Below are 22,787 nucleotides of genomic sequence, written 5' to 3'. Positions count from 1 at the left end.
CACACATAAATACATAAGTGTTCATGTGTGCATTTTACACACACACACACACACACATATACTTTTGCTACTTTGGCTGTATCCCAAAAATTTTAGTCTATTTTCTCACTGTCATTTATGTGAGGCAAATATCTTCTTTTTTTTTTGCCTTTTGGAGGGCAATTGGGGCTAAGTAACTTGCCCAAGATTACACAGCTAGTTTTTTTGTGTGTGTGTGGGTGTTGTGTCTGAGGCAGGAACCGAACTCAGATCCTCCTCACTCCGGGGTTGGCGCTTTACTCACTGTGCCACCTAGCTGCCCAATATCTATTATTTCTAAGATTTGTTTTTTGACCCATCAAGTTTAAAGATCAAATTACTATATTTATATTTGGATTCTTTCTTCAAATGCCTTTTGACGATTATAATTTTTATTGCATTGTGGTCAGTTGGTTGTTGTCCTTTGTTCTCAAAGAGGACCACAATGACATCACTAAGTTAGAGTCAAGATGCAGTGTGTCCAGCTGTGACTGATCAAACCAATATGAGAGCAGAATGCTCTCCCCAAGGTGGGGCACAAATGTGAACATTGGGGGTGGAGTCTCTAAATTTATGCAACTCTAGTTTCTTTTGAGCTACTACATCAATTCTGCTTTGCTCATAGACTACAGCACCTTCTCTGATGAGGGCACATCATACTTATATTGGGCAGTCCTGCGCTGGTATCTCCCATGTCATGTAATCAATTCCAAAGTTCTGAAGAGAGACCTTGAAAGTGTCCTTGTATTGCTTTTTATGACCACCATGTAAATTCTTGCTTTGTGTGAGTTCTCCATAAAATAGTCTTTTAGACAAGCATACGTTTGGCATTTGAATAGCATGACTAGCCCATTGGAGTTGTGCTCTCTGAAGTAGAGTTTGAATGCTTGGCAGTTCAATTTGAGAAAGGACCTCAGTGTCTGGTATCTTATCCTGCCAGATGATCTTTAGAATCTTCCTTAGACAATTCAAATGGAAGCCATTCCATTTCCTAGCATGGTGCTGGTATACTGCCCAGGTTTCACAGGCATAAAACAATGAGGTCAGCACAATACTTCTGTAGACCTTCAGTTTGGTAGTCTGTGGTCAGTAAGGGTTATCTATGTTGAATATTTGTTTTTCTGCATTTTTCTGTATTTTTTTTTTTTCCCTTAGCACATGGTCAATTTTTATAAAGGTACCATACACAAGTGAGAAATATGTATATTCCTTTCTATTTCCATTCAGCAAATCACCACATATCTATCCTATCTAACTTTTCTAAAATACTATTCAGATCCTTAACTTATTTCTTATTTAACTGTTATATTTGTCAAGGTCTGAAAGGAATACACTGAGGTTCCACACTACAAAAGTCTTCCTATCTATTTCTCCTATCTCTTTTAAGTTGAATTTTCCTTTAAGTACTTACATGCTATGTCATTTGGTACACAAACAATAAGTGTTAATAATATTTCATTATCTATCATACCTTTATGTATTATATAATCTTCCTGTTTATCTCTCTCTCTTTTTTTTTTTTTTGCTTTTTGGAGGGAAATTGGGGTTAAGCAGCTTGCCCAAGGTCACATGGCTAGTTTTTTTGTGTTAAGTGTCTGAGGCTGGATTTGAACTCAGGTCCTCCTGACTCCAGGGCCAGTGCTCTATTCACTGCACCACCTAGCTGCCCCCTGTTTATCTCTTTTAACCAGGTCTATTTTTATATTGTCTTATCTGAGATAGCCTTGTTTTTTTAGTTCCTCTGACATGTAGTAATTCTGCTTCATCTCATTTTAATTCTACATGCATCTATGCTTCAAGTGTTTCTTGTAAACAATATGTTATATTCTGTTGTCTAATTCATTCACATATTCCCTCTGTCATATCCTCTTACATTTTTTCCTCTTTTTCTCTTAGCCTTCTTTTTGTAAAGGGGTAGATGATATAGAGTAGGAATCTGATCAACAATAGTAATTTTTAATTTATTTGATTTGTTCCAATTCATCCATCCCTGATTTCTTTTTTTTTTTTTTTTACCATGTTCAGAGGCTAATTGTGAGGGTTTTGTTTGTTTGTTTGTTTATATCTTCCCCCTTAAAACACACAAAACAGAACAAATCCACCCTCTATTCTATGTTTGCCTTTCTTTAATTCCTCTCGTGCCCTAGAAGCTGATGGGATTGTGAAAGGAAACTTTGTCTCTTTGCCCTCTATTAAAATATAAGCACTTCATAATCACATAGCTCCTTCTCAGTGCTCAAATACATTTATTACTCTAAATTTTTCTGTCATGTTTGCATTTGAAAGATTCTACTCAGCTCTGGCCTTTTCAACAGGAATGCCTGAAAGTCCTCTTGACTTTAATACTGTTTAATAGATCTGTTTTTAATCCTCTGGAATTATATTCAGTTCTTAAATTTGCCATCCATTAGCAGTGTAGTCTCCATCTGCTCTTTTCAGGATCACAGGACCCATTTGCATGTGTTTTCAGATCTCTGATTAACAGGCATCCTGCCTGAGAAAGAAGGACTCCAGTATGCAGGTAATTCCCATATCCACCTGACAGGTGTGTAGTGTTGTGTAGTGACAGAAGAACTGGTACTCGCTCCATGTAACATAAGCCCTTGGGCCTCAGATTCTCTGGGAGGGTTGGTGGTCTTCAGACTGAAGAACTGCTGCTGCTGCTGCTTCATGCAATGTAGCCCTTTGGAGGCTCTCTGACAAATCTGTCAGATGTGTCTTCGTTTGATGAAAGCTTGGTAGAATTTCTTTGGTGGTGGTTCATCCTTTTTGAAGGCTTAGTAGGGTGAAATGATCCTGGCTATAGGACCCATTAGGACAGCTCCTGAACTCTGCTTCAGAGTCACTATTGTGGGTTCTTTTCCTTTAAAGGAGCCAGGATCCCTCAGAATGGGGTTGTTGAGCTGGACCACAGGTTTCTTGAGAGCTTCCCTTGCCACCTCTTGCTCTGATCTTAGAAACATTGCTATTGCTTCTGAGACATATCAGTGAGCTGTCACAACATCCTTGTAGCTTCCCAAATAAAATCTTCCTTCCCTTGCTACCAATACCCTATACATGTTTTTCCCATGTTAGAATCAATATAAAATTAAAAAGGTTTTGCACCTTTTGCAAAACCAATACAGCTAAAATTAGAAGAAAATCACGAAACTGGGAAAAATCTTTAGAGCAATTTTCTCTGATAAAGGTCTCATTTGGAAAATAGATAACGATCTGAGTCAAATCTACAAGATTAAGAGCCATTCCTCAACTGATAAATGGCCTAAAGATATGAACAGGAAGTTTTCAGTGAAAGAAACCAAAGCTATCAATAGCCATATGAAAAAATACTCTAAATCACTAATAATTGAAGAAATGCAAATTAAAATTGTGAGATAACACCTCATATCCATCAGAGTGGATCAACATTTTTTTTAAAAGGAAAGTGATAAATGCTGGAGGCGATGTGGGAAAACAGATACACTAAGGCGCTATTGGTAGAGCTGTGGACTGGCCCAACTGCACTGGAGAACAATTTGGAACTATGCCTAAAAGGATAACAAACTGTGTATACCTGTTGTTCTAGCAATACCATTACTAGGTCTATACCCCAAGGAGATGAAAGGAAGAGGTAAAGGAGCCATGCATGCAAAACAAAATATTTATGGCAGCTCTTTGTGGTGGCAAAGAATTGGAAACTAAGGGAAAGCTCATCAACTGGTGAATGGGTGAACAAGGTACATTATGTGAAGGTGATAGAAGAATGTGTTATAAGAAATGATGAACGGTAAAATCAGAAAATCCCGAGAAGACATGCATGAATTGACATGAAGTGAAGTTATCTGCACTAGAACAATCTACATAGTAACAGCAATATTTTAAATATAATCAACTTTGAAAGACTTAGTAACTCTGATTAGCACAATGATCTACTATAATTCCAAAGGACTAATTATGAAACATATGATTCGCCTCCTGATAGAGAACTGATGAACTCAGATTGTTGATGGAAGAATTTTTTTCCTCCTTTTTCTTGCTTGTTTTTGGGAATATGACTAAAGCAGAAATTTATTTTGTATGACCTTACATATTTTTAATAGGTTTAGGTTTTTTTGTCTTCTCATTGGGTGATAGAGGAGGTAGGTGAAGAGAGAGAATTTGGAACTAAAAAGAAAAAAGTCTGTGCTTTATGAAAAGAAAAAAAGTGCAAAAAAAACCAATCAACATCAAAAGATTCTGAGATGATCCATAGTGCCCCATACTCATTGTTTCTCACCTCTGTATTTTTCTCTTTGTTGTGACCAAGCATTATCATTGTTATTTCAGACCATTTAGTTTTGATGGTTTTATAATGGTGGCTCTTACAAAGTTATAGTTATTGTATAGTTTGTTTTCTTGGTTTTGCTTACTTTACTTTATCACTTACTTAAATTTAATTAAGTCTCTCCAAGCTTCTCTATATTCATGATATTCACTATTTCTTACAGCATGGTAACATTCCTTTCCATTCATGTACATTTTTTTATTCTATTACCAAATCAACAGTTAATGCCACTGGGGTATTAAAGGGCTGCCATAAATATTTTGGTCTATGTTGGGCCTTTCTTTTTGTCACTAACCTCTTTAGGGTATAAACTTACTAGTAGAACCTCTACTAGGTCAAAGGGGATGGACATATTAATAACTCATTTCACATCCTAACAAATCCAAAATGTTTATAAAATTAGTATCTCCACTGATGATGCATTAGTATGCTTACCACCTTCCACCACTCCAAAATTGATTATGCCTGTCTTTAGTCATTCTTGTCAATTTGCTGGGTGTGAAGTAAAACCTCATGGTTGCTTTGACTTATATTCATTCCTCTTATTATTAATTATTTAAACCATTCTTATATATGGCTTTTCATAGTTTATAATTCTTTCCAGAACTATTTATATTTCTGTTGTCTATATATCTTGTCATCAGATCCTTTTCAGAGATATTTGATACCAAGATTTTTCCCTCAGTTGACTACTTCTCTTATCCTAGTTGCATTGATTTTATTTATGCAAAAGCTTTTCAATTTCATGTAATCTAAATTATCCATTCTACCATTTGTATTCACCTCTGCCCTTTGGTTGGTTAAGAATTTACCCCTACCTCCTAGCTATGAAGGATAAATGATCTGCTTCTCATTTTTAATGGTAAGATCTTTATTAATCAAGCTGAATAAATTTTGGATTTGTTGTAATATATGGTGTAAGCTATTGGTCTGTACTGAATTTCTGCCACACTGCTTTCTAGCAGTTCTTGTCAAACAAAGCATTCTTTCCTAGGTAAATTATGAGATCCATTTTATCAAACACTGGGTTGTGTTAAATGATTCTCATTTTTCCTTGTCTAATCCATTCCATTGATTTATTTTCTAATTGCTTTTAATTAGTGCCAGATGCTTTAAATGCAATGTGTGACCTGGAAATGTTCCCCTTCATTTTCCCTCTCTTCCCCCTCATTGTTTCCTATGACATTCTAGAACTTCTGTTCCTCTACATGAATTTTGTGATTTTTGTCTAACTCTGTAAAGTATGTATTCCAGGGAGGGTAGATGGTGCAGTGAATAGAGCAACGTCCCTGGAGTCAGGAGGACCTGAGTTCAAATCTGGCCTCAGACACATAACACTTAACTAGTGGTGTGACCTTGGGCAAGTCACTTAACTCCAATTGCCCTGCCTTTCCCCCTCCAAAAAGCAAAAACACACACAAAAAAAACAGTATGTATTCCTTTGGTAGTTTTCATTTCTGCAAATTAACTTCAGTAATACAGTCATTTTTATTTATGGCATGGCTTAGCCACCAGTGGCAAATATTCCTCCAGTTATTAAATTTTCCCTAATATCCTTTAAGATTTTTGTAATTGTTAGTTATATAATTGTTGAATGTACTTTGTTAGACTGATTCCCAGATATTTTGTACATTTTATAGGGATTTCCACTTCCTGGATATAGCAATTACTATATAGGAGCACTGTTGATTTTTGTTGGTTTAATTTTGTAGCCTGCAACTTACTACATTAATTGTTTCAGTTTTTTTATTATGATTTTTCTTTTTTTTTCCTAATCAAGCTATCATGTCATCAGTAAATAGGGATGGTTTTGTTTCCTCTTTTTGTGCCTTTATGACTTTAATATCTTTCTCTTTGCCTGCTATTACTAGTATTTCTATAAACATGTCAAACAATAGAGTAACTTTATTCCTGTATTTATAGAGAAAGCTTCTACTATTTCTCCATTGTATATAATGCTAGCTTTTAGTTAGAGATAGATAAAAGATCACTCTATGCTTATATTTTGTAAGGTTCTCTCTCCCTCTCTTTAGCATAAATGAATGCTGCATTTTGTCACAACTTTTTCTAAATATTTATGTAATCACATGGTCTTAGAAATGTTTGTTTTTAATATGATTATGGTAACAGTTTACCTAAAACTGAATTATCCTTGAATCCTTGGTATAAATCCAACTTGATCATAATGAATAGTTTCCTGAATAATTTGTTCTAAGCTTTCTCTCAGGATTTTATTTAAATTTTTTTGAAATAGTATTCATTAGTGGTTATGACTATAATTTTATCTGCTTTTTTATTCCCTAGTTTAGTTATTATAACAATATTTCCTTCATAAGTAAGAGTCTGGTAGAGTGTTTTCCCCCTCAATATTTGAGAATTGTGTGTGTGTGTGTGTGTGTATATATATATATACATATACATATACATATGTATATATATATATACATATGTATATATATATATATAGTATAGGTATTATTGTTCTTTAAAAATTTGTGTTTTCCTGTAAATCCCTCTGAAATGGATTTTCCTTTACAGCTAGTTCAATGTTTTTCTGAGATTTTATTATATAATACATTTACTTATGTTCTGTTAATTTGGTTAATTTACATTTTTCAGATAATCTATCTCTTCTGAACTATCAGGTTTTTTTGCACACATAATTGTGTATTATAGGTTACAATTAACTTTTTATTTCTTATGGTATGATTTACCTTTTTCATTTATTGTGTTGCCTATTTTGTTTACTTATTTCATTTATTTTGTTAATTTGATTTCTTCCTATAATTAGTTGGTTCTTCTGGGAGACCTATGATCCTTAAGCTGCTGCTGTATATACAGAGGTAATGGTTTTGAGTAATATGGAAATGATGTGTTCTTTTAACATTGTTGCCTTTTGCATTTCTTTGACAGATTTTCCTCCAGTTCAGTATTTTTATATTCAAATTATGTTCAATTATATTCAAATGATGTTCTCTTTTGTTTCTTTGAAGAAACTCACAATCAAGGATTCATTTTTTTCCCCCTAACCTTCTTAGTTTTATTTTCTTTAATTTCTGTGTTGAAGATAAATTCTGACACGTATTCAGTCCTAATTTCTCTTATAGATTTCATTTTTCTCTTGAACCATTCTAGAATTTTTTATTGTTCCAGCTTTATTGGGATTCCATAGGATTCTACATGTCATTGGGCATTGGTTCACTTTTGTTCTGAAATGTTTGAGATAGCTTTGTGCTTTTTTTGAAGATTTAATATTCACTTCCTTCTAATTTTAGGATTCTCTGCTGACATAACTACTTGTGCTCTGGTTTTTACTGAAATTTCTTCCTCTTAAAATCCTTGGGTTTTCAGCATTTTCCTCTTATATTACCCTATCATTCACTTTCTCCTTCTGCTGGTGGACAGTAATCCTCTACCTCAGTCTCCCACCATGTTGAAGGATTAAGATTTCAACAGGCCTGATCCTTGCCTTAAGTAGCCTCTGGCAAGGACTCGACTGGTCTCCATTCCTTCAGGTCTACTGCAGCAAGTCACACTGGCTCCCAGACTGTACATAGGAATGTACATTTTTAAGATCTTCCCTGCCTCTAGGTTAAGTGCACCTGGAGTCTATGGTAGGAGGCTTGTTTTTAAAGAAGGCCAACACTTTGGTGCTTTGTGATTGGGCAGTGGGTCAAGAGGGTTGTTACATTCTCTGACCCAGGAGAAGGCTATATAATCCCTGATGTGAGACTTTGTTTTGGAGCTCACTTTGAGAAGCGTTGTGTGATTTGACCAGATGAGACTCTGGGCAGCCATTGAGAGTCCCCCAGCTTTGAAAACCCAGATGTTAATGCTTCCCTCTTTGGTAACTGTGATTAGGTATGGATGTATGTAATGGTTGGACAGTTTGGAAGCCTGTCTGCTTGAAATGTTTCTCTGTCTTGTAACTTCTGCTTGAAACCTCTGTATACTCTGAAGTTCGGGGTGCTGACCTTTTCCCCCTGAACTAGGTAAATGATATATATTTGATTAAAGCAAGATTGTTAACCCATTTTGAGTTGCTTTCCTTTAGAAAAGCAGATCTAAGAACCTGTCAGCAGCCACCCTAGGGATGCTGGGGTGTTTGCCGCTACACCGACTCGTTTCCTTTCTTGATCCCCCTCCTAACCTTCTCTACTTACACTGATTCAACATCTGCTAGTTTTTTTTTCAGAGTTGGGGAAGAGTGGGCAGAGTCTAACTGACATAGTCTACAATTCTGCCAGTCTCTAACCTACAAGAGTCACTGGGGTGACCCAGTCAGAAGGCAGAAAATTCCTCTTCCTTCTCCTTGTGAATGTCTGTTGCATGCTGTAGGGAGGCGTGCCAGCAGAGAAGAGTCTCAGAAGAAGGAGGAGATCCCAATATGGACTTTAACCACAATTCAACATTCCCACCACAGAGCCCACAGTCTTTTCCCACAATAGCATTCCTCTTCAGAACTTCCTCATTAATGCCTAGAGCATCACCATTCTCTTGATCACTCAAGTTTGCAACCCTTAGTGTCATCCACAGCTCCTCAATCCTACTTGCCCCCACATATCTAATCTGTGGCCAAATCTTGTCATTGCCTTCATATCAGCTCTCATGTTTGTGCCTTTCTCTCCACCAATGTAACCACCAACATAGACCAAGACTTCATCCCCTTTCAAATGGACAATTGCATAGATTCCAAATTAGTCTCTCTGTCTCAAGTCTCTTCCCACTTTCATCCATTCTGCATAATGAAAATTATTCAACTGGAAATAAGTACTGTAGACAAAAGTGGTGGACTTGGAGAATACAGTAAGAAGAACCAACTTAAGGATGATCAGGCTTGTGAAAAACAAATGCCTATTAGAAATTTCACTAGATGTTTCTACAAAAATGAGAAATGGCAGCATGAATATGATACACTGAAAGGTGAGAGACTGAGGGCAAAATCAGTTTGATTTTATATATTTACATATTTTCATATATTTTTTAGGTCAAATCTTGATACTTAGAAGTGAGGAAAGTGAGGAGAGAGGAGATCAACCTACTGATTTTAAGTATGCCCAATGAAGAAGAAAAAGCTAGGAAATGAGTGTAGAGAGGCAGCCCTGACTTACACGGGGCCAAAGCACATTAAAAAAAAAAAACACAATAGAGAAACTGGCTTAGTTTTTAATGCAGATGTGCTAAATTCTGGAAAAGAGTAATATTAAAAATGAACAGCCTTGCAAATACAATGGTAGTGGCTTGGAAAAGTATAACTACAACATCCAGTGTAAATTGATTAAATTCCTCTACAAAAAAAAAAAGAAGAAAAAAGATTAATGGATGGACGGAAAATGCATCCCAAGAATATCCTCCCCAAATATTCTTTCTATAAGTAATTTACTTGATCTGAATATATATATGTATATGCATATATATATATTCCTAGAGTATCATATATATGCTATATATACAAAACATTAAAAATAATAAAATGGACTAAAAATAACAAACATAATTTAAAATAATAAAATTGACCATATTCCAGCCAAGGCAGAAAATCTAGAGTTGCAGTGATAACATCGGAACAAAACTAAAGTCAAGTGAGAAAGCTCAACGTGCCTTCTAAACAATCAAATGATAAACATAAAGCACCTACTATGAGCAGGTGCTAAGACTGGAATATAAAGAGAGATAAAAGACAGTCCTTGCCCTCAAGGGACTTGTAAGATGGCCAGTGACAATGAAGGCTGTAACAATATTTCCCTTCTAGCGTTGAGTGGTATGTGATCTAAATTTAAAAAGCAACAGTTAACTAATACAAAGAATTACAATGAATAATAATGATGATGATGATGATGGGAAACTCATCTCACTAACAGAACATGATAAATCCAACAAAAAGATAACCAAGAAAGCAGTAACAGACACAAATGGAGCACTGAAGAAATTAAGTATATGAAATAAACTGAATGGAAGAGAATATTTTTTTCAAATAAATAAAATTGACCATATATCAGGATAAAGTCTGAGATAAATTCAGAAAGGCAGAAATTTAAAACACATTTACAGATCATAATGTGATTTGTAAAAAGAGTAAACAAAGACAATATTATCAAGCGAAGGAAGGCTATACAGAAACTACAAATAACTTGTTGCTAAGGTAAAAGAATAAATTATAGAAACAGTAACAGATTGTAATGAATAAAGTAGCAATATAAATACAAGACATTAAAATGTATGAGATGCAGGCAGCAGTACTCAGAGACAACTTGATATCCCTGAACACTTATATTAACCATCAACAAGAAGAGGAAATTAATGAGTTAAGTTTGCAATTAAAAAAATTAGAAGGGGCGGCCAGGTAGCACAGCGAGTAAGAGCACCGGCTCCAGTGTTGAAAAGACCTGGAGATCGAATCCCGGGCTCAGACACTTAGCACCCAACCAGAAACACCTGGCCGTGTAACCTTGAGCAAGTTACTTAACCCCAATTGCTTAGGGGCAGCCAGGTGGCTCAGCGAGTAAGAGCACCAGCTCCAGTGTCGGGATGACCTGGATCAAATCCCGGGCTCAGACACTCAGCACCACACCCAGAAATAACTGGCCGTGTAACCTTGAGCAAGTTACTTAACCCCGATTGCTTTAAAAAAAAAAATTAGAAAATGGAGTTAATAAACAAAAAGCATGAATAAAGGGAATTAAGAAAATACAAGAAGAAAACAGTAAACAAAAAGTTGTAAGAACAGTTGACATCTATATGGCATGTTAAGATTTGGCAAATGCTTTCTGTATATCACCGCCTTTGATCCCCCAGCCAGTCCTGAAGTTTGAAACTTCAGGTAATTAGTATCCTCATAGCACAAACGAGAAAATTGAGGCTGAGAAGTGAGTTTCTTGTCCATAGTCACATAGCTAGTAAGTGACAGAAGTAAAATTTGAATGTGAGATTTATTTATTCAATATAACACCTTTTTTTGAATAATGAAATAAACTTAATTTTCAAGTGAGGGAGTGAGGAAAATACAATTTTAAAATTGCAAATTACAAAAGAAGAACTATTTGAGATGACATGTAGCTATTTCCCCACAAAATATAGTGAAATGCAAGGATCAAAGTATTTTTTTAAAGTTCAAAGACCCTCTGTTAATATCCTCTGACTATTACTTTGCATGGTTATTTCATCAATTCCAGTGAATTCAACTGTCATATATGAAGATGATTCTCATACCTAGGACACCCAGCTCAAATCTCCCCACCAACTACCTTTCGGGCATCTCCAACTGAATATTCTCTAGGTATCTTTAACTTAACATGTCCAAGCACTTAGCACATCATTTAGCTCTGAGTGTGGGCTTGCTAACTGCTGATTAACTGGACTAATTAGAAATCCTTGGAGAATGTTAACAAACTTTTCACTAGTAAATTGTTATAAACGACACAAATAATTTTATAAACAAATCTCTCCAATTTGCATTTTGTTTTAAACCTTAAAATAAACAAATAAACATATTTCAAGCATAAAAAAGTGTTTTATTGCAAAAATATTTTGCAAGCCCAAAACTTTGTTTTATAATAAAATTAAAGTGTGAAAGAGGGAGAGGAAAGAGAAGAGAGAGAAAGGAGAGAAAGAGTGTGAGAGTAAGATGGGGGAGAGAGGGAGAGAGCATACAACAATCAATACCACCTATCAAGAAATCTATCATCTTAAAATGTCATGTAACAAGTTGCAGTGAAGAAGACATTTGGAAGCAAAACATAAATGAAAGAAAGCTACTTGTGTTTTTCTAATTTAGCGCTTCCCATCCAGGAATCCAAGCCCGTACTGCTGGGCTGAGGAACCATCATGAGTTCAGGGCAGTGGCCGCTTGCGGATTTATATTTCCAAATTCCGATTCCTCTTCCTCTTCATGGGTTCATTTCTGCTGGAACAGACTGGGTGGATCTTTCCAGCATCTGCATTGTTAATCTTCCCAGACGAATGGCTTCACTTTCGTGAAGCTAGGTACAAACCCAGCTCTAGGATAAAGCATCTTCTTTCTTGAACCTATAGAAAGGCCTCCTTTACATTTACTCCACATGTTGTTATAATAGGAGTGGTAATCAGGGCAGCAATTCCAGGAATCCCTACATTTCCAGGGACAAGAACTTTTCCTCCAGTTTGGAAACTCCCATCAATAATTTCTTTAGTTATGGGGGAAAAAATGAATTACATTTTCAACTGGATTATTTCTAATGTCTAAAATGAAATACCTAAATAGTCTTCAAAGTTTGGTTCAATTAAGTTCCCAGAAATGTTTTGCCTGGAGCATGTGACATGGGTTAGTCTGTTCTGTGGTCCAGGTAGCTTGCTTTTCATAGCTGAAGAATATGGGCTCCCAAACAACCCTGATAAGATTTCCTGCATCCTCTTACTTTATGAAATAAACCAAATTCTCAGCCTCTTCTTTGGACCCTGGCAGGGAGGTAGATCAAACTTCCCATTCTCCTTGCCCCAGTTGGTGGGTTGGTATGGTCTAGAGGACATATTATGCTGCTCCTTACCTCTATGGCAGGGCTCAGTTCCTGTCACTTTTTTTTAAAGACCTTCACAAAGGGCAGCTAGGTGGCAGGACAGTGGATAGAGCCCTAGCCCTGAAGTCAAGAGGACTTGAGTTCAAATTCTGTCTCAAATACTTACTATCTATATGACCCTGGGCAAGTCACTTAACCCCTATTCCCTCAAAAAAAAAAACCCCCAACACCTGCAGGGGTGTGACTAATGTTTCATCCAGCTAATGGCTAACTGCCCTATGATTCCATCAATTTGATGATGGAACTTCCATATTTCCTAAAGATCCAACACTTCCTTCCTTATACTTTCTTTATAAGATAGGAATGGGCCTCTCCCATTTTCCTACCTTTGGGATCTGTGACTGGATCTCTCAAACTATGAACCTCCCAAAGCTTCACATCCTTCACAAATTATCTGTTCAAAATCTGAAAGGGACACAAATGGAACCACTTACCTCTTCAGGGCAAATGTCATCAAGTAAGCTGAAGGCAGGCGGACTTAACTGATCAGGGTCTGGGCTACCCACGTACACATGTCATTCATAGTCAAGTGAAAGGTTTTGACAAAGAACAGCACCATCTATGTTTTTAATAGGAATTATAATTATAGTTATAGGATTACAATTACAGGAATTTTAATTCCTATAATAAAAATCATAGGAATGAAAGGATTTTTCCTTAACATTATGAAAAGTATTCAAAATGAAGAGCTGGCCTTATAAGTGATGAAGAATAGGTATAACATGTAGAAACATTCCTATTAATAGATGATGTTAAGATATATTTAGAAAACCCAAAAGACAACCCAAAACATCAAGGTAAGAATGAACTGAGCAAGATAGCAGGATATAAAACAACCCCCCAAAGACATCACTTCTGCATATCACTGGCAACAAAAAAGAGAAATCAGTAGCAAGAGAAATTAGAAAAAAGACAGGATTAGGAAATACTTGCCATATAACCTATGAAGATATACTCAGACTCATGTAGAGTCAATGATAAAATACTTCTAACAAAGGTTTAAGGGGAAAAAAAAATTGGAAATGCTGGAGTACAGACTCTGGGAAACCCCTTGAACTCTAATAGAATCTTCCCACTTGATGAGGCATTTGCCAGAGGTCATAAGACTTTCATTATAGCTAGGCCCAAATCTAGCCTAGCCCTCCATTGTCCAGCTACTTCCCACCCTGGATTCTACCAAAATATCTATACTCAAATCTGCTATCCTTAAACTATCCTAGCCCTCCATGGTTGGGCATCTCCAGGTAGCCTTCAGCTATTTCCCACCTTTAATGCCATTACTGGAGTCTGACCTCAGTTCCATCAAAGATCCTCCTCAGATTCATTCTCAAGATCTTCCCCAAACTCCTCCTCTAGACCACCCTAAATCCTCCCACACTCTTTCTGTATACAAGCTCTACCTTGCATCCATGACCAGGCTGAGAGTTCAATCTAGCCAGACTCAGTCTGTGTCAGATTATTCTGGCCTTCTTGTCCAATACAAGCATCACAGATACTTAGGCTCCTTAAGAGTCTATCCATTATGGAAAATCTTTAATAAACTTTACTTTGGCTGAGAGAAGACTTGAGTGGAATTCATTGGGCTGGACCCAGCATGTGGTATTTGGGGTGTGGAGCACCCCTAACCCCTAAACCTCAACAGACATAGCTAATGGACATGGCTATGTTAAGCTAAAAAGATGGTAAAAGTACCCAAACGTATACATTTACTCCATACTCATCAAAATATCAATGGGCAGAGGCAGCTAGGTGGCACAGTGAATAGAGAACCAGCCCTGGAGTCAGGAGGACCTGAGTTCAAATCCGGCCTCAGACACTTAACACTTACTAGTGTTGTGACCTTGGGCAAGTCACTTAACCCCAAGTGCCCTCCAAAAAAGCAAAAAAAATATACCAATGAACTACTCTACTTCACAATTTGGAAAGGAGACACACACGCTATTTAAAAGAACAAATGAAGAATATAAAGGAGGGTTTTATGACCAATTGTCAAATTATATCACACATCTATAATTATTCAAATGATCTAATACTCCAGCAATTCAACAGGGAAATAGATGAATGCAACTGAATAGATAACCCAGACTAAGAGCCAAAAACATATAAAAAATTACTTTTGGTTAATCCAACATCACAAAAAAAAAATGTAGGAATGAAATCCTCATTCTGCAAAAATTGTTGAGAAAACTGGATAGCAGTATGGGGGAGAATAGTATTTGATTCACATTTCCCACTAGCTACTTCAATAAATTCCAAGGAGATCGTATTTTCCAGATGAGAAGAAAATGGGATAATATATCATCACGACTTTGGAGAAGAATTCTTATCTAAATTCAACAAATAAAAGAAATGATAAGAAACAAAGTAGATGGATGTAAGCATATAAAAATAAAGAACTTTTCTATGACCACTAACAAGTTTGGGGAAAATCTTTACCCAAAATATTTTTAATAAAACTGGCATCCAGGGGGCAGAGCCAAGATGGTGGAGTAGAAACAGGACTTCCCAGTGGCTCTGGCTTGTACCTCCTCCAATACATGTAAAAAATGACTCTAATTCTAGAGCTACAGAACCCACAAAGTGACAGAGAGAAACAAATCTCCCACTGAAGGTAGCCCGGCAGGCTGGCAGGAAGGGTCTATCACACTGAGCTGGGAGCTAAGCCCAGCCCCAAATGAGCCATGTGGTTCTTGCCCCAGGGTGGCCCTGACCAGCAGCAGCCAGAGCAGACTTCAGGAGAATGAATCACCACCAGCTGTGGTGGTTTCCAGACCTCTCAACCCATAAACGCCAAAGACAAAGTAAAAGGTCAGTGTGGAACTCTGCTGGAACAGGGGTGGACAAATGAGCCTAGTCTGGCCCCTGCCCCCAGGGCAAGAAGCAGTAGAGACATGGTGGCTGTGTTGTATGGCTGTCTCAGGTGCTCCTGGCCTGCAGATTGTAGGGGGACCAAGCGACCACTTGGAGGGTAATTGCTTTTGTTCTGACCTGCTTGGATCTGGATTATGGTCTTGGGTGGAGGTCCTGGGCTGTGTGGCCATGTGTTAGAGCCTGTGGGGGCTCTATAGAGGGCACCCTCCTAATTGCTTCAGCAGCTGAAAAAACCCCAGCAATTTGGGACAAAGCTCTCTCCATTCTGAAAGCAGAGTTCTACTGTGGCAAAGAGTTCAAAGGTCAAGTAATTGACTGGCAACATGAGCAAGCAGAGGAAACACAATCCTACAATACATTCTTTTTTCTGGGACAAAAAGGATCAAAGCATGGAATGTGAGGAAGACAGTAAAGTCAGAACTCCTGCATCAAAAGCTCCCAAGAAAAATAGGAACGGGTCACAGGCCATGGAGGAGCTCAAGAAGGATTTTGAAAACCAAGTAAGAGAAGTGGAGGAAAAATTGGGAAGAGAAATGAGAATGATGCAAGACAATCATGAAAAGAGAGTCAACAGCCTGACTGAAGAAAATAACACCTTAAAAATAGACTAACTCAAATGGCAAGAGGCCCAAAAAGCCAATGAGAAGAAGAATGCCTTAAAAAGTCAAATTTTCCAGATGGAAAAAGAATTTCAAAATCTCACTGAAAAGAATAATTCCTTCAAAATTAGATTGGAGCAAATGAAAGCCAATGACTTTATGAGAAATCAAGATACTATACAACAGATCCCAAAAAGTGAAAGAATAGAAGGCAATGTGAAATATCTCATTGGAAAAACCACTGACCTGGAAAATAGATCCAGGAGAGATCATTTAAAAATTATTGGACTACCTGAAAGCCATGATCAAAAAAAGAGCCTAGACACCATATTTCAAGAAATTATCAAGTAAAATTGCCCTGATATTCTAGAACCAGAGGGCAAAATAGAAATCGAAAGAATTCAACCATCACCTCTTGTAAAAGATCCCAAAAAGAAAACTCCTAGGAATATTATAGCCAAATTCCATAGTTCCCAGGTCAAGGAGAAAATACTGCAAGCAGTCTGGAAGAAACAATTTGAGTATTGTGGAAAGACAATCAGAATAACACAAGACCTAGCAGCTTTTACATTAAGGAATTGAAGGGCTTGGAATATGATATTCCAGAGGTTAAAGGAGCTAGGATTAAAACCAAGAATTGATGAGGTTTGGGCTCTGGGACCCCCCTTGAGCTCTCCTTGAGTCCTCGAGGTACAGGCTCTGGGAACCTCCCTTGGACTCTTGATCATATTGTCTCATTTGATGAGGCATTTGCATGAGGCAATAAGCCTTACATTGTGGTTGGGCCCAGAACTCTAGCCCAGTCACTAACTACTAACTCCTAACTCTAGCCTAGTTACTAGCCTAGCCCTCCATTGTTCATCTACTTCCCGTCCATGAGCCTATCAAAATATCCATCCACCCTTGAACGGGCCTAGCCCACCATTGTCTGTAACCTCCAGGTGGCTTCCCACCCGTAAGCACTCATTGACCTCTTTAACTCCTCTTATTCTAAGGAAGACCCTCCCCAAACTCCTTCCCTAGACCATCCCTAGATTCCTCCCACAACCTTCTGTATATAAGACCCTGTCTTGTCTTCATGTTTGTGAGAGCACCACAGAATGACCTAGCACAGGCTTACTCTGTTTCCAATGCAAGCAAACTTTTAATAAACTTTACTTTTCTTTGGCGGAGAGGAGTCTTGAGTAGAATTCATTCAGCAGAACCCAGCGTGTTGGTATCTTGGGGTCTCCAGAGCAACCCTAACTCTCTTAGTGGGTAACCTCTTCAGAATCACCTACCCAGCAAAACTGAGTATAATGCTACAGGGGAAAATATGGTCATTCAATGAAATAGAGGACTTTCAAGCACTCTTGGTGAAAAAAGCAGAGCTGAACAGAAAATTTGACATTCAAATACAAGAAGCAAGAGAAGCATGAGAAGGTAAACAGAGAAAAGAAATCATAAGGAACTTATGTATACATAGGAGAGTGTAGGTGTGTATAAATATATATGAATGTGGGCATATGTATGTACAAGTTTACATAGACAGAGGGCACAGGATGAGTTGAATATGAAGGGATGATATCTAAAAAACAAAAATTAAGAGAGAGGAATATATTGAGAGAAGGAGAAAGGGAGAGATAGATTAGGGTAAATTATCTCATATAAAAGAGGCAAGAAAAAACTGTTACAATGGAGGGGAGGAGCAGGAAGGTGAAAGGGAATGAGACAACCTTACTCTCATCTTACCCTACAGGAAAATAGGGGGAAAGGGGATAAGAGGGGGGATGATAGAAGGGAGGGAAGATTGGGGGAGAGTGTAGTTAGAAGCAAATGCTTTTGATAAGGCACAGGGTCAAAGGAGAAAACAGAACAAATGAGAAGTGGGATAGGATGGAGGAAAATATAGTTAGTCTTTTACAATATACCTACTATGGAAATTGTAGCCAAAGTCCTACAAACGGTAGTCTACAATAGGAGCCTTCACTTTCCCTCCTCTCTTCTTAACCCTTTAACAATCTGGCTTCCTACCTCCACATTCCACCAAAAACCGTTCTCTCCAAAGTGAATGATGATCTCTTTGTGGCCGAATCCAATGGCTTCTCTCAAGCCTCATTTTCCTAGACCTCTCTGCAGCTTCTGACACTCTCTCCTCCTGGAGATGGTCTTCTGCATGGCCTTTCTCCTGGCTCTCTTTCTCCCTCTTGGACCCCTCCCTTTGGTCTCTTAGGCTGAATCCTCTTGGAGATCACACCCTCCAGCCATAGGTATCTCCCCGGGCTCAGTCCTGGGCCCTCTACAAAGGACTACTTCACTTGGTGATTTCATCAGATCCCAAGGTTTCAGTTATTATCTCTATAAAAAAAAAACCAACCTCTCAGATCTATCTATTCAGCCCTAATCTCTGCCTTGACCTGTAGTCTAGGCACTTCCAACTGCCTTTCAGATATCTCAAAGCGAATGACCAGTAGATACCTTACACTCACGATGTCCAAAAGGGAACTTATTATCTTTTACCCTAAACCCTCCCCCACATCCTATCTTCCCTCTTACAGTAGAAGGCAACACCATCCTCCTGGTCTCTAAGGCTTCTAACCCAGGAGTTATCCAGGATTCCTCTTTCTCACCCTTCATATCCAATATGATGCCAAGGCCTGTTGATCACTCCTGTTGATCATCTCTAAAATACACCCCCTTTTTCTCCTCTGACACTGCCACCCCACCTGGTACAGACCCTCATCACTTGACTCCTGGGTTATGGCAATAGGTACTGGGGCAGGGCAGGGCTGGGGGGACTGAAGGTGGGGGTGAGGGTGGGGGAGGAGCTGTGTACCTCAATCCCCTCCCCACTCCAATGTTTCCTCCATTCAGTCACTAAAGTGATTTTCCTAAAGTGAAAGTTCTATCATGTTATCCTCCATACTCAATAACCAGTGGCTCCCAATTGCCACCAGGATCAAATATAAAATGCTCTGTTTGGCATTCAAAGCCCCCTTCTACATTCCCAGTGTTCTTATAGCTTACTCTTTAACGTGTACTCTTGGATCCAGTGGCACTGGCCAGCTCGCAGGGCTGTTCAACCACCAAGACCCTCCATCTCTGGACTCCAGGCATTCTCTCTGGCCTTCTCCCAAGCCTGGAGCACTCTCCCTTCTGTACTCTAACTACTGACCTTCCTGACTTCTTTTAAGTCTCAACTAAAACCCTACCTTCTACAAGGGCCCTTCTCCCTCTTCATTCTAGTGCTGTCCTTCATTGCTTACTTCCTATTTAGACTTAGCTGGTTGGGTGCATGTTTATTCGCATGGGGTCACCCCCATTAAATTGTAAGCTCCCTGAAAGCAGAGTCTTTTGCCTCCTTTTGTATTCCAAGCACTTAGTACAGTGTCTGGCACATGTTGCTTTGTTCAGTTGTTTTCCAGTCCTGTCTGACTCCATGACTCCATTGGGGTTTTACTGGCAGAGATACTGGGGTGATTTGCCATTTCCTTCTCCAGTTCATTTGACAGATAAGGAAACTGAGGCAAACAGGATTAAGTGAGTTTGCCCACATTCACGTGGCTACTAAGGGTCTTGTGCCAGATTTGAACTCAGGGAGATGAGTCCTCCTGACTGGAGACTTAACAAATGTTTATTGCTTGATTGATTATGAAGTCAAGAGAGGCTAATGGACATGCCAGTGGCCTCACAACTGGCACATGGCAATATATTGCCCAGTTCTTGCCCTCTCTAGTCACTACATCACATTTCTTCCATGAGGATAATGAATTCCATTTTTTACATGTTAAGCTTGAGATTCTGAAGGTACTCTGAGGTAGAGTTGGGCAGGTAGGTGCTGATGTGGGGCTGAGAGAAGAAGGCTCAGGGAGCTGCAAACAGAAAAATGCCAAATGCATCCATGGGAGGCACATACCAGTCCCTCCAAATGTCAAGTGAATTAGCTTTGGGTTAATCAAAGGCTGGATTGGGGCCAAGGGATCTCCAGCATCCAGGGCCAGAGCCATTACAACTAGTCAAACAGTCAACATTTACTATGAGCAGGCACTGTGCTAAGCACTAAAAACCAGTCCTTATCTTCAAAAAGCTCCAATTCCAATGCAGGAAGACAAGCACTGAGTGCTGATGCCCAGGTCAGTGCAGAAAGACTGAGTCAGATCAGGAGACGTTTGGGGATGCCAGACATGGGAGGGCCCTGGTCAGCAACTCATCTGGGCAAGAAGAGCCCACAAGTGCTGAAGCTTCACACCAGGAGCTCCTGCTATGTCTAACTTAACAATCTTGACACTGGATCCCCAGGGAGGTTCACTCTGCCTGGCCTTGGCAGATGCCACTTTGCTGAAGAGGTCAGCCCAATACAACAGGGAGGAGAGTAATAGGGCAGGGCCTCCTCCCAGAGCTGGGGCAGAGAAGGAAAAGTGTCTGGAAAAAAAAAAACCCATGCCTTCCTTGTTAGTCACTTGTACTCACATGGTATGTGTCTTGGTAACAGAGCTTGAGGGAAAGGGAAAACCAGGCAGAGGAATCGTGATCTCATCAGAGACGTAACTTCCAGTAGAAAAATTCCCTCTAATGATAGAGATCAACAATCCATAGGAAACTTCTGGTTTTGCCAGGGTCACTGAGAGATGTCCTCCCCAGGGTCACACAGCCAGGATGGAGCAGAAGCTGGGCTAGAAACTCTCCAGGGATGAACCAGATTAAAATGTCATTAGAAAATGTTTAACAAAATAAAAATACATCATAAGTGACGTTAATTGGTGGTTTTCTAAGCCAATCTGCTACTCACAAGAGGAGTCTGTTCTATTGGAGTCTGACACCAGGCTGCTTTTTAGTTACAATGAAAAGTTACAGGGTTTTTTTCCCCAGAAAATAGGGAAATGTGGAAGAGAAAATTCTCCCTTCTCCCAAAGGCTAAGCAGGGGGTTCTAAGGTCTCAGGTTCAGAAAAGGGAGAAGGCAGATGGCAAGTAGAAACCAGAAGGAGGCACCAGTCAGTCATTACTTCCATATGAAGTGATAGACCTGAAGTCTAGAAGCCCTGAGTCCAAACTTGACCTCAGACACTTACTAGCTATTTGATCCTGGACAAAGCCACTTAACCCTGTTTGCCTCAGTTCCTCATCTGTTAAGTGAGCTGGGGAAGGAATTAACAAGCCACTCCAGTATCCTTGACAAGAAAACCCCAAATGGGGTCATTAAGAGTCGAACATGACTAAATAACAATATTAGCTATAGGATCTACAATCCTATACCTACTGTGCTTTCGTAGACTACAGTTTTAGCGCATCAGAGAGCCATGGGGTAGAAAGGAAGTATCTGTGGGCCATAGCCCTGGCCTCCCTTCTGCCTACACCACAGAGGGAAAAGAGGGAGGAGGAGAGGGAGCAGAGGAAGGAGGAGAGGGAGGAAGAGGAGAAGGAAGAGAGGGAGGAGGAGGAGAGGGAGGAAGAGAAGGAAGAGAGGGAGGAGGAGAGGGAAGAGAGGGAGCAGAGGGAGGAGGAGGAGAGGGAGGGGAGGTGGAAGGAGAGGGGGGAGGAGGAGGATCTCACTATAGCGCAAGTCTGACTGGGAATATCTTTGTGTCTCAAAGTGTGGTTAGCTCCTTCTGTGAGCAGTTCCCTGCAGAGAGGTCAGGGGCAGCTCCCAGGTGCCTGGCCCTGATGCCAAGCTTCTGGAGGCCCACTGGGATGTGACTGGTGATCAGATCATGCCACAGTGTAGCAGAGGTTGCATTCCTGATTCCCCTTTGGGAATTCCTTTTGTTCTTGGAGAAAGGAAGTGATTGACCTTCTCACACAGGTTAGGATCTGAACCCAAGCCCTCTGACTCTCTATCCCACACTCTTTCTCTCCCCTCCCAACACTGGAATGAATTCTTTCATGCATTCCAGCCCTCATGACTTTTCCCACAAGAACCCAAGAACCTCTGTCAGTGCAGTGGGCATCATGGCATCACTTCATTGGGGATTTTCTCCTTTCCTTTCCTAAACACAGTAAAGTCTTGGGAGATCAGTCCTACATTCAGTAACCTCTGCAGCACAGGTGACCTTCACAGCTAAGGGCCACCTGCTTTCTCTTCCTTCCTTTCCTTGTGGATTCCATTTGGTCATTGTTCACCTAATTTCTGAGCTCCAGATTTTCATTCACAATTAGAACGCAGCACTACAGCTAAAGCCCAGGAAGCTTGGTCCTTTTGTGCCAATGACTCAGTGACAGGCAGGACAGATTTGTTGAGTTGAAACCCCCAATAGGAGGGAGGGGAAGCGCCCCTCCTGCAGTGATGGAGGCTGGGCGGCCACTCCTGGTAAGCCTGGAATCCCCTTGAGATGGGGGGATGATTTGGGGGCAGAGGCGAGAGTACAGGAAAGGCGATGAAGCACATGCCCCTGAACTTCTGAGAAGTAAAGGCTGGGGACGGATCTTTGGTAGAGAGCCAGGGTGGGCCTCAGCTTTGCACCTGGAGG

General features: G+C 39.5%; 1 protein-coding gene and 1 pseudogene across 1 annotated transcript in view; both read right to left on the bottom strand.

The window, feature by feature from the left end:
- Positions 1 to 22,787, bottom strand: part of MAP3K13 (mitogen-activated protein kinase kinase kinase 13) — a 184,017-nt gene that overhangs the window by 112,378 nt on the left and 48,852 nt on the right. The window lies entirely within an intron of this gene.
- Positions 12,020 to 13,057, bottom strand: LOC138162061 (serine/threonine/tyrosine-interacting protein pseudogene; annotated as a pseudogene).

The sequence above is a fragment of the Petaurus breviceps genome, unplaced genomic scaffold (genome assembly GCF_028583685.1).
Source record: "Petaurus breviceps papuanus isolate PSGF00001 unplaced genomic scaffold, PetGlider_PUasm1.0 186, whole genome shotgun sequence".
NCBI lineage: Eukaryota > Metazoa > Chordata > Mammalia > Diprotodontia > Petauridae > Petaurus > Petaurus breviceps.
The sequence above is the reverse complement of the archived record's forward strand: the minus strand, read 5'-3'. Positions and strand labels throughout refer to the sequence as shown.